Consider the following 12,476-nt stretch of genomic DNA (forward strand, 5'->3'; position numbering starts at 1 on the left):
CAAGGCCTATGGCTTTCCCTTTATTTTACTTTGATTTATCTGTATGTTTTAGAAATAATAAATAGTTAACTGTTTATTGTTGGCTTTTGCTTTGATTTAGTCAAATCCAGATTGCTGGACACATAATAATTTTCTTACTGAGGTTCCTAAACATAAACGAAAACAAATCCTGATCGACGATTATGAGGGAAATGATGGGGCAAGTTCTCTGCTTGGAACTCCTTGCAAGGGTTTAGCTCCTCCAATTTAAGGGAAGTGTAACACTGGGCAACAATTTTTTACTTTTTGAATGTTGTCTAGATTTCTACAACTGATTTAGGGTATTTTTGCACTGCTGAATCAGGAAATGGCATCCGTTTCTCGCCATCAGGTCAGGTTTACTGTAAACTGAATGGTGGGCATTGATAAAGGTAAGTACACGTAAATTGCATGTTGCTTCACCATTTTTCAAACTTCAGGGCTTGAACTTCCGTTTCTTGGAACTCCTGGAATGCTCAGCAGCAGGGAGGTCTCTCTTCAGAGTCCAACAGTAGTCAGCCATCATGACTGCGTCCCAGCGACCCTGATACCTGGTCTCCATCTCTTTCATGTCCTGATGGAATCTCTCCCCCTGCTCGTCACTCATTGAACCCAGGTTCTCAGGAAACCGGTCCATATGTGAAAATAGTTTAAGGAAATGGAAACTTGGTTTTTAAGAGGTAAAACTTTAATGTTATATTATATTAAGATTAAAGATTGGGATTAAAAAAGAGGGAAAGAAATTGCTGGACAAACAATTTGAACTGGAATACAAAAGAGGGAGGTATGAGGAGGTCCAGAAAATAAGTAAATTTAAAAATGGAGATGAAAAGGTGATATTGTTCTTAACTGTTCTTTTTTCTTTTTTGTCTTTTGTTTTTTGTTCTTTTTTTCTTTTTTGGATTATGTATTGTGTATTTTTGAATTGTGTATTTCTTTTTTATGTTTTATGTTTAATCTTTTATTGAAACTTTAATAAATAGCATTTAAAAAAAGAAAAAAGAAAATAGGTAGTGCATCTTGACGCTCATGTTGCAGCCCAGGTTTCTGAAAGCAGTCAGCATGTTGTTGACAAGTTCTGCGTAGTTTCTGGCCTTATTGTTGCCAAGAAAGTTCTTCACTACCAGAACAAATGCCTTCCACGCTTCCAGTTCCACTTCGTTCATTGACTTTCCGAACTCTGGATCTCTGATGAGCTGACAGATCTGAGGACCATCAAAAATGCCAGCTTTCAACTTCTCCATGGTCAATCCTGGAAAAGCCTGGCACAAGTAAGTGAAGCAGTCACCATCCTTGTCCAGAGCCTTGGTGAACTGCTTGATTAAGCCAAGCTTGATGTGCAGCGGTGGGAAGAGTATTCTGTCTCTGTCCACCAGAGGGTCATTGATGACGTTCCTTTTTTTGCAAGGCACCAATTCCTCTTGCACAGGCCAGTCCTTCTTCGTGTAATGCTGAGCACGGTCCCTACTATCCCACATGCTCAGAAAACATGGGTACTTGGTGAAGCCAGACTGTTGTCCCAACAAAAAGTTCACCATCTTCAGGTCAAAAAACCACTTATGCTGATCATAACCAATTTTCTCCAGCACATACTTCACCACTTCATAGTTCTCCTTCATTGTACTCAAGTGAGCCAGGGGTTTAGAGGCAAACTGGTTGCCATTGGGTAGCAGAACACATTTCAGTGATCGCTTGCTGCTGTCAATGAACAGTCTCCAATCTTTGGGTTCATACTGTGGCACTCCAAGCTTGAGCAGAAGCTGTGCAATATCTGCACAGTACACCAAGTCCTCCTCTTCCGAGAAAAAACGGAGGTACTCTTGATGCCTGTTGTGGAAGAAGCTGATGCGAGCACTGTCAGAGAGGAGGTTTTTTCCTTCAATCTGGATGCCAACAGTTCGGCAGAGTCCTTTGACAAGCTGAGGTCATGAACTAGATCATTCAACTCCTTTTGGGAAAATGGATGTGGAGCATCATCTTCAAGAACCACTTCTTCTTCATGTCCTTCAACACTGGAGGCATCTTCGTCACTAATGTCAGGAAGTTCTCCGAAGAGTGGCACTGGAATTTCATCACAAAGAGCTACAGGACGACGTGCTGATTGAAGATCAGGATACTTTTTTTTTTTTTTAATGATATTTATTGAGAATTTAAAATTACAGAGAGAAAAAAAAGGAAAAGGAAAAAAGATAAACAAAAAGAAAAATTTAACAATACAAGTCAATAAAAAGAAAAAAAGAAAAAACAAAACACACAATACATCAAGACCAAAAACAAAAATAAACAAAAAATTTAAAAACAAATCCAATATTCCCAAATCTTTATCTTTCGTTAACTTGTTTCATCGACCTCCTCACACCTCCTAGTTATTAATTATCTCAGCAAATCCTTTCCATCTTTCACTATATTCTGTCATTAAATTACCTTAATTTATTTTAATCTTATCTTACCATAAAAAGCCCTAAAGCTTAAAACTTAAAACTTATTTATACGTAATTCCTTTTAACATTTCTACTAAAGCCAAATAGTTTCATTCCAACATTTTTCTAATACTCATTAATTTTACAATGATTTTCTAAATGAATTTTTAAAACTTTCTTCCAATCTTCATCCATCGTCTCTTCTTCCTGGTCTCGGGTTTTATCAGTCCTTTCTATCCCTTCCATCTAGTCCATCAACCTGGTGACCTTCTATCCGAGGCTCTTAAGTCTTTTCCATGTCCCTTCTGCAGGTCTTCTTCATGTTTATACCTGCACTTTACTTTATCTTCTGCTGATATTATTCTTAATTCCCTTCCTTTCTCACTGAGGGGTAGATCTCGGGGAGACTCCAACTTGACAATATCTTTATCCCTTCTCAACAAGTCAGCCCATTCTCCATAGTCAGCACTGAAATCCAAAAGATATTTAAAAGCATGCTTCAAAGTCCCTCCAAGGTTAAGGGCCCCCACAACTCCAAACTCCCCCTGGCCCAAAACCAGGTCCGAAAAGTCAAAACATCCCTGCATAGGGGGATCTATCCAGCTTCCCATCTCCAGACCACAGTACTCCATCTCTCCAAATCTGATTTTCTCCAGGTTCAGTCGTCAGAAACAACAACTTATGTTCCTGCAAGGCCGCAGCTCTCTCCATTTTTATTACTTGAGGTTCAGCAACAACCTCCTCCTTTATCTTCTTCACAACTTGCCCTGTCAAAGCACATTCCTGGGTTGGTTCCTGAGTGGTTTCTATATAGGTATTCACTGTTTGTCCAAAATTTCCAACTGCAACAGTCATCAAATCCATCTTCTCATGTAGCTGTTCCAGTAAAGCGCTTGTCTTGCAAAAAGCCAACACTAAAGCTTCTTCTGGGCACATTCTTGTTCAAGGTCAGTGTCTGGTTACCACGATCTTTAATCTCTACAGCTGTAGAATTCCCCAGATCGACTCCAGCAACAGTTTCACAAGCTCCCTCTAGAGGAAACAATTTCTATTTTTCTATTTGTATCCGTCTTTTTAAAAGCAAATGCAGCAACAAAATTTCTTTCGTTTTTCAGATATTTTGTTCCTTTTAAGTGCAAAAGGCAACATTGGAATCAATATGTTTCTCTCTCTCTTTTTTTTAAAATAATATTTATTAAAATTTCACAAGAAAAAAACACCACATTAATGAAGAAAAAATTAACAATAAAAAGAAAAAATACAAAGTAAAAAAGGAAAAAAACAATTAAAAACAATTTCATCTTTTCCTCACTTCTTTTACATTTACTTGTTTCTCGGACCTCCTCTTACCTCCCTCTTTTGTATTCTAATTAAATATGTTAGTCCAACAGTTCCTTTCTCTCCTTTTTAATCCTAATCTTTAATCTTGATATAATATAGCTTTAAATTTTAGATTTTACATATTAAAACCAATTTTTCCATATTCTTTTAGCCTGTACAGCTAGAAACCCCTTAACTTCAATCCAACATCATTCTAACATTCATTAATTTTGCAGTATTTCTGTAAATAGTCTTTGAATTTCTTCCAAGCCTCTTCCACCGACTCTTCTCCCTGGTCACGGATTCTGCCAGTCATTTCCGCCAATTCCATATATTCCATCATTTTCATCTGCCATTCCTCCAGTGTGGGTAGATCTTGTGTCTTCCAATACTTTGCAATGAGTATTCTTGCTGCTGTTGTTGCGTACATAAAGAAAGTTCTATCCTTTTTTAACACCAATTGGCCGACTATGCCCAGGAGAAAGGCCTCTGGTTTCTTCAAGAAGGTATATTTAAATACCTTTTTTAGTTCATTATAAATCATCTCCCAGAAAGCCTTAATCCTTGGGCACGTCCACCAAAGGTGAAAAAATGTACCTTCAGTTTCTTTACATTTCCAACATTTATTATCAGGCAAATGGTAGATTTTTGCAAGCTTGACTGGGGTTATGTACCACCTGTATATCATTTTCATAATATTTTCTCTTAAGGCATTACATGCCGTAAATTTCATACCTGTGGTCCACAGCTGTTCCCAGTCAGCAAACATAATATTATGTCCAACGTCTTGTGCCCATTTAATCATAGCAGATTTCACCGTTTCATCCTGAGTGTTCCATTTCAACAGCAAGTTATACATCTTTGACAAAGTTTTAGTTTTGGGTTCTAACAATTCAGTTTCTAATTTTGATTTTTCCACCTAGAAGCCGATTTTCTTATCCAAATTGTATGCCTCCATTATCTGATAATAATGAAGCCAGTCTCTCACTTTGTTTTTTAATTTTTCAAAACTCTGCAATTTCAATCTATCTCCATCTTGTTCTAAAATTTCCCAATATTTCGGCCAATTGACCTCCATATTGAGCTTTTTCAAGGCTTTCGCTTCCATCGGTGACAGCCACCTTGGAGTTTTATTTTCCAATAAATCCTTGTATCTTATCCAAACATTAAACAGTGCTTTCCTGACAATATGGTTTTTAAATGCTTTATGTGCTTTGACCTTGTCATACCACAGATATGCATGCCATCCAAATACATTGTTAAAACCTTCTAAATCCAAAATGTCAGTGTTTTCAAGAAGCAGCCATTCTTTCAACCAGCAGAAAGCTGCTGATTCATAATAAAGTTTAAGGTCTGGCAGGGCAAATCCACCTCTATCCTTTGCATCTGTTAGTATTTTAAATTTTATTCTGGGCTTCTTGCCCTGCCAGACAAATCTAGAAATATCTCTCTGCCACCTCTTGAAACTGTCCATTTTCTCCACAATTTGCAATGTTTGAAACAAAAACAACATTCTAGGCAATACATTCATTTTTATCGCAGCAATACGGCCTAGCAGTGAAAGCTTCAAATTTGACCAAATTTCTAAATCTTTTTTCACTTCAGCCCAGCATTTTTCATAGTTGTCTTTATATAAATTCCCATTTTTTGCTGTCAAGTTAATCCCCAAATATTTAACTTTCTTAACCACTGTTAAACCTGTCTCATTCGGAAACCTCTCTCTCTCTATTGGTGTTAAATTTTTCTCTAAAACCTTAGTTTTTACCTTATTCAGTTTAAATCCTGCGACTTGACCAAATTCTTGAATCAATTCTAAAACCCTTTTGGTACTAGATTCTGGCTCCTGTAACGTCAATACTAAGTCATCTGCAAATGCTCTCAATTTATATTGTTTGGCTCCAACCTGTATACCTTTAACCAACTGATCCCTTCTAATCATGTTCAGCAAAACCTCCAGGACCGAAATAAAAAGCAATGGGGAAATTGGGCAACCTTGTCGTGTCCCTTTTTCTATCTTAAATTCTTCCGTCACCACATTATTTACAATTAATTTAGCTTTTTGTTCTGAATAGATTGCACTTATACCGTTTTCGAAGCCTTGGCCTACCCCCATAATCTGTAGGTTCTTCTTCATAAAACTCCAAGAAATATTGTCAAAGGCTTTCTCCGCGTCCACAAATATCAAAACTGCTTTAGTGTTTATGTTTACTTCCAGTTTCTCCAAAATGTCAATTATGTTCCTCATATTATCAGACAAATGTCTACCCGGGAGAAAGCCCGCTTGATCTTTATGAATCTCTTCCATCAACACTTTTTTCAGTCTCTTAGCTAAAATGTCTGCAAAAATTTTGTAATCCACATTAAGTAATGATATGGGGCGGTAGTTCTTAAGCTGCGTCTTTTCAGTCTCTGTTTTCGGTACAAGTGTAATATAAGCTTCTTTCCACGACTCTGGTGCCCTCTTCCCCTCCATTATTTCATTACAGACCTCTTTCAAGGGTTGTACTAGCCATTCTTTCAAGGATCTGTAATATCTAGAAGTCAGTCCATCTGGTCCTGGAGATTTACCCAATTGCATATTTTGAATGGCACCTTCTATCTCCTGTTCAGTTATTTTATAGTTCAACATTATTTTATTTTCTTGAGAGATTTTTTGTAATCCGTTTGTTTTCAAAAATCGATCTACATCAGTTTCTTTCAATGGCCCTTGTGTATATAATTGTTTAAAGTACCTCTGGAAACAATTCCTAATCTCAGCTGGGTTCTGTATATTCCTTCCTTCCACTTCTAAATTTGTAACTGTATTTAATTTTTGTCTTTTTTTCATTTGCCAAGCCAACAGTTTCCCACATTTATTTGCCCACTCAAATGTCTTTTGTCTCATTTGTTTAATTTTCCATTCTATCTCCTGGTTCATCATTTTCATATATTGCACCTGATATAACTTTAGTTCTCTCAGAATCTCTTGAGACTTTGGTTTTAATCTCAATCTATTTTCACTTTCCTTTATTTTCTCCAATATTTTGTCCTTCTTCTCATTTTGAATTCTCTTCTTTAATGCATGCTGTTGTATCAAGAACCCTCTCATAACCACTTTACTTGCGTCCCAGATTACTCTTTTTTCCACATTGGTGCTCATATTTATCTCAAAATAGTCTCTCAAGGTTTTTTGGGCCTTCTTAAGCACATCTTCATCTCTAAATAAGGTGTCATTCATCCTCCATCTAAAGGAGCCAGTTGGTGTTAGTTTCATTTCCATCTTAACAGCATTATGGTCGGAGCAAGTTTTCGGGCAGATTTCCACCTTTCTTGTCTTTGGTGCCATTCCTCTAGTTACCAATATTTGGTCAATTCTTGTCCATGTCATTTTGGCTTCAGAAAAGAAGGTTCCCTCTTTGGCCATGGGGTTCCTTGTTCTCCAGATATCAACTAAGTCCAAGTTGTCTGTCATCTCAAAAAAGGTTTTCGGTAGTCTACCATCCTTAGTAACTATCTGTCTTTGTGCCTTGTCCATATGTGTAGATACCACTCCATTCATGTCTCCCATCAAAATCATGTTATAATCCAAATAGTCCATCAAAGTCTCATGCAACTTCTTAAAAAAATCAGATTTCCCCTCATTTGGTGCGTAAATTCCTACTATCAAAAATTTTTCTCCTTGTGTTTGAATTTCAATTGCCACAAATCTACCTTGGTCATCTTTAAAAATAAATTTCGGAGATAATCTGTCCTTTGCATAAATCACAACCCCTCTTTTTTTAACTTTATCCAATGAAATAAACTCCTGACCAAGTCTTTTATTTATCAATAATTTCCTGTGTAATCTTGTTATATGTGTTTCTTGCAGGCAAATCAAGTCCAATTGTTCCTTTTTTAATAAATGAAACACAGATTTCCTTTTCTGAGGGGAGTTGAGACCATTACAATTCCAACTTAATAGTTGCAGGGCCATGATGTAATTATTTTAGTTCTCCTCCAACGGCACCCAGTGCCTGTTCCTGTTCCGTCGGTGGTATCACCTTTCTCAGGCGGTCTTTTAGTTCCAGGGATACTTCTGGTTTGTCTGGTGTTTCTCTTACAGTTGCTCTTAACTCTCCTGTAACTTTCTTCTGTAGGTCTTCTCCGTGGTCTCTCCAAAAATTATCTTTGTCGTCTTCTGATCTTATTTTTATCTTCTTTCCTTTATAACTAAAGGATAGGCCTTGGGGAAATTCCCACCTAAAAATAATTCCGTTACTTCTCAGCAGGGTAACCAAATCTTTATAGTTGGACCTGAGATCCAGAAGATGTTTCGGTATATCCTTAAATATCTCCACTTTTGACTCTTGTATTTCCAAAGGCTTCTGGAAATGCAGACTCAAAATTTTATCTCTCTCTTCTTTTGTTTGGAGGGTGATCAAACAGTCTCTCACCCTGTTCTTTCTCCCTCCTTTTCCAAGTCTAAAAGCACTCACTATCTTAAAACTGTCTTTCCCCAAATCTGGGTTCCAAAAGTCTATGAATTCCTGCATGAGAAATTCAATCAAATTGTCTTTTTCCTCTTCAGGTACAGCCCTGACCCTTAAATTCACTTGTTTCTCCTTCAATTCGATCATAGACAGAATTGACTTATGGTCTTCGAGTTGTTTATGTAGTGGTGGTATCCTCTCTTGAACCACTGTAGCAGTAGCAGTAGCAATTTCTTTAGCCTTTTCGGCTGTCTTGCGTGTCGAAGCAGATTCCTGTAATAATTTCTGAATAGTTTCTGTATTAGAATTTACTTTCTGTCCCAAATTATTGATACTTGTCGTATTTTGATTAATACTTGTCGTATTTTTATCAATCTTATCCGATGCCTCGGCTACTTGTTTACTTATTCTATCCAAAGATTCATTAATTTTAGCTAGTGCCTGGGCCAAGGCATCGTCAGCTGCCATACCTTTAGATTTAGGTTGTGCCGATGAGGTTGCTGTTGGAACTCCAGGGGGGCCAGATGTCGAAGCCCTTCTTTGTAATCCACCGTCTGTACGAAATACTCTGCCAGACCTCGTTGCTTGTAACAAATCTATCTTCTCTTTCCCATCTGCCATAACCCTCAAGATATAACCCAAGGTCAGTCACACAGTCAGAGTCAGAGTTGTTTTGAAATGGAAAATCCCCAGGAAATTGTAGTGGAAAATCCCCTCAGGCCAGCTGCAGTTGTAACAAATTCCAACTTCTTCTAGGGGGACACTGTAACAGTCATAAAAGTCTTAAAATAGTTTTCTTCTTCCTTTAGTCCCCCAATTCACCAGAAAGACAACAGTTTCTGTCTCAGCCTGTTACTTTAAAACCAGGAGATACCTATTAACAGTATTGTAACAAAGTTGTGTCTCAGATGCAGAGTTAACTGTCAAAGAGTGCGTTCAGAGACAGCGCAATTTCTATTGAGGCTTCTTGCTGTCACTGGGAACCCGTTCCGGGGTTTTGAGCGGTGGTTTTTGTCTCCTCTTCCTCTCTTTTTACAGGGAAATAACGTTCAATCCTTCTCCCCCCTCCTCCCCTGCATCAAGGGGGGAAAATCACAGTTTTGATGCTCGAATTGTAGTCCTTTTCCAACGTCTTTTAAAGCTTCCGCTTTCAAGTTCAATGCTTTACTCTGTTTACAAGAGCGGGAGGCAGACTTCCTGTTTATACCTCTCCGCTTCGGTACCAAATTGTTCCAAATTTTGTACAGTTCCTTTAATTAAGAAGTAAACCTACTCACAGATCGTTGTTTTCAAAGCCAAATTGTCTCAGGAAAAAGGCAGCGCTCTCCGGTAACAGCTGCGCGGCTTCACTCCACGAAGAAGCAGACGACTCACAGCACAGCGCCACTTCCCCGCTCTGCTCCGGAGCCCGTTGCCGGGTTCCTTCGCTGATTGGGGGGGCCCAGACAGTGCCCGCCGAGTCCCACGGTCACAGGCTTCACCCGCCTGTGATTTGAGGGGTCCCCGCTGCGCCGTAGCGGTACGGACCCGATTTCCGTGGAGCCAGTTCCCTCCAAGATCAGAGGGAATCCGCCATTACCGATGGCGCCACCTCCGGAAGTCCTCCAATATGTTTCTCTTTTTTAACTATCTGTCAAAAAACGTTTTATCCACAGTCGATGAACTTCCCCAAAGTGTCTGTCTCTGACACTCCGCTTTCTTTACTCTCTCTTCTGCAGGTTTAAACAGTCTAAGATTTCCCCCCTCTTCTCCTGCTTCCAAGGGGGGTTTGGTAATTTTAACTGATGGAAATTTAGTCCTTTACAAACGACTTTCCAGACTCTAGCTTGCAATGTCTTTGCTTCAATCTATTTACAAAAGCGGAAGGCGGACTTCCTGTTTAGACCTTCCCGCTTCGGTGCCAAATTAAGAAGTTTTATAGTCCAATTTTCCGTTCTACTCACGGGCAGTTGTTTAAAATCCAATTGTCCACAGGAAAAAGTCAGCGCTCTCCGGCAACAGCAATGCGGCTTCACTCCGTGAAAAGAGCAGTCGATTCGAAGCACCGCGCCATTCACCCCACGTTGCTCCGGATCCCCGAAACCAGGTTTCCCCATGAGTAGGGGAGGTGCAAAAGGTGCCAGCCGAATCCCACGTCCACAGGCTTCTTCCGCCTGTGGTTTTTGGTGGGTCTCCGCCTCGCCGTGGCGGTCCAGACCCTAATTCTCACGAAGCGGATTCCTCCCGATCAGAGGAAATCCGCCATTGCCGGAGGCGCTAACCCGGAAGCCCGAAGATCAGGATACTTGAGGCTGCTCCGGTTCTTTCTGTTGATCCCAGCTGCACCAATTTATGGAAGATTTTGAGGTTTTATGACTTCAAATTGATCCCTTTTTGACATAATCACCCAGAACTATCGGACCTGAATACTTCTTGTCATTAAAAAAATCATTTCCAATCAAAACAATTATTCAACATGGCATTTTACCCCCACCAACTTCTTCTAAAATGCTCCACACAAGCATACATGTGAACAAAAACGTAAAAAAACGACATGTGGCCATAGCTCAAAAACGTGACCTGATTGAGCAATACCAATGTGATTTTTGGATTCAGTGCATCAGATCCATCCTAAATCAACTGAAAAAAACCGCAGACAACAAATTTGTTGTTGACCAGTGTAATGCCCTCCGTAAAATCGTACTGCCCTCGTACGCAGAATTAGACCATCAACTAGAGAGATACGAGTGTGGCCAGTAGGTGCATCTGAGCAACTTCAAGATTGCTTTCGGAGCACCGAGTGGTCGCTTTTTGTGGAGAATAATGTGGACACATACGCTTCAACAGTACTGTTCTACGTTAAAAGCTGCATTGATGTTGTCACTACCACCAAACAAATACGGGTGTTCCCTAACAACAAGCCCTGGCTAAACAGGGATGTGTATCTTCTGTTAAAGGCAAGAAATGCTGCTTTTCACTCTGGTGATGCGCAACAGTATAGAGAAGCCAGAGCCAAATTGAAAAAGGGCATTAGGAACGCCAAAGCTATGTACTGCCGGAGGATCGAAAAACATTTTGAGAGCTCCGACCCTCGTCGAGTATGGCAAGGCCTGCGACAAATTACAGGGCAAAATATTAAAAACGAACTGGCTAGCAGCAGTGCGCACCTGGCTGATCAACTGAATCAATTTTTTAGTCGCTTTGAGGTGGGAACTGGAACTACCGTCACTACAGCATTGGCTACCAGCACATCATCAGAAACTACTACTGATAGACAACCATTTTTATTACAGACCTGTGACGTACAACGTGCCTTTCGGAGCATTAACATTAGGAAGGCAGCTGGACCGGATGGAATCATGGGACGGGCTATTAGGGACTGCGCTGCAGAATTAGCTGGTGTGTTTACGGACATTTTTAACCTATCCCTGTTGCAGGGTTCTGTCCCTACCTGCCTGAAGACATCGATTATAGTGCCAGTCCCCAAGCAGTCAGTGGTGGTATCTCTCAATGACTATAGACCAATAGCCCTAACATCTGTCGTTATGAAATGTTTTGAGAGATTGGTGCTAGATCATATTAAGGCTGGTCTTCCATCCACTCTAGACCCGTTCCAGTTTGCATACAGAAGAAATAGATCTACTGATGATGCTATTTCCATCGCTGTCCATACTGTACTGAGTCATCTAGAATGACAGGGAACCTACGCAAGGCTGTTGTTTGTGGACTACAGTTCTGCCTTCAATACAATTCTGCCAGACAGGTTATTTCTTAAAATGACCAATTTGGGTATACATCAGAAGATCTGTCTGTGGGTAAGGAATTTCCTGACTGATAGGCCGCAGACAGTGAGAATGGGCCCTTACTATTCTTCTACTCTAGTATTAAGCACAGGAGCCCCTCAGGGATGTGTGCTAAGTCCCTTTCTCTATTCCCTGTACACATTTGATTGCACCCCACTGTATAAGTCCAACACAATCATCAAATTTGCGGATGATACAACAGTGGTGGGGCTCATTAGTGAGAACGATGAGACTGCTTATAGGAAAGAAGTACAGGGGTTAATTCAATGGTGTAAAGAAAACAATCTTATGCTTAACACCAAAAAAACCAAAGAACTCATAATTGACTTTAGGAGAAAGAAAAGTGTATTTTTACCATTGCACATAAATGGCGAGGAGGTGGAGAGGGTTGGTAGTTTTAAATACCTGGGCATTTACATCTCTGAGGACCTCTCATGGACAGCAAATATTAATATGGTTGTGAGGAAGGTGCAGGGGAGGTTGTATTT

At 39.7% G+C, this 12,476-nt stretch overlaps 1 protein-coding gene across 2 annotated transcripts in view; it reads right to left on the minus strand.

Moving 5' to 3' along the window:
- The window catches only part of LOC308468265 (LIM homeobox transcription factor 1-alpha-like), a 92,277-nt gene that overhangs the window by 14,671 nt on the left and 65,130 nt on the right, over positions 1-12,476 (minus strand). The window lies entirely within an intron of this gene.

This window comes from Podarcis pityusensis (genome assembly GCF_964106645.2).
Source record: "Podarcis pityusensis genome assembly, chromosome: 2".
Lineage (NCBI taxonomy): Eukaryota > Metazoa > Chordata > Lepidosauria > Squamata > Lacertidae > Podarcis > Podarcis pityusensis.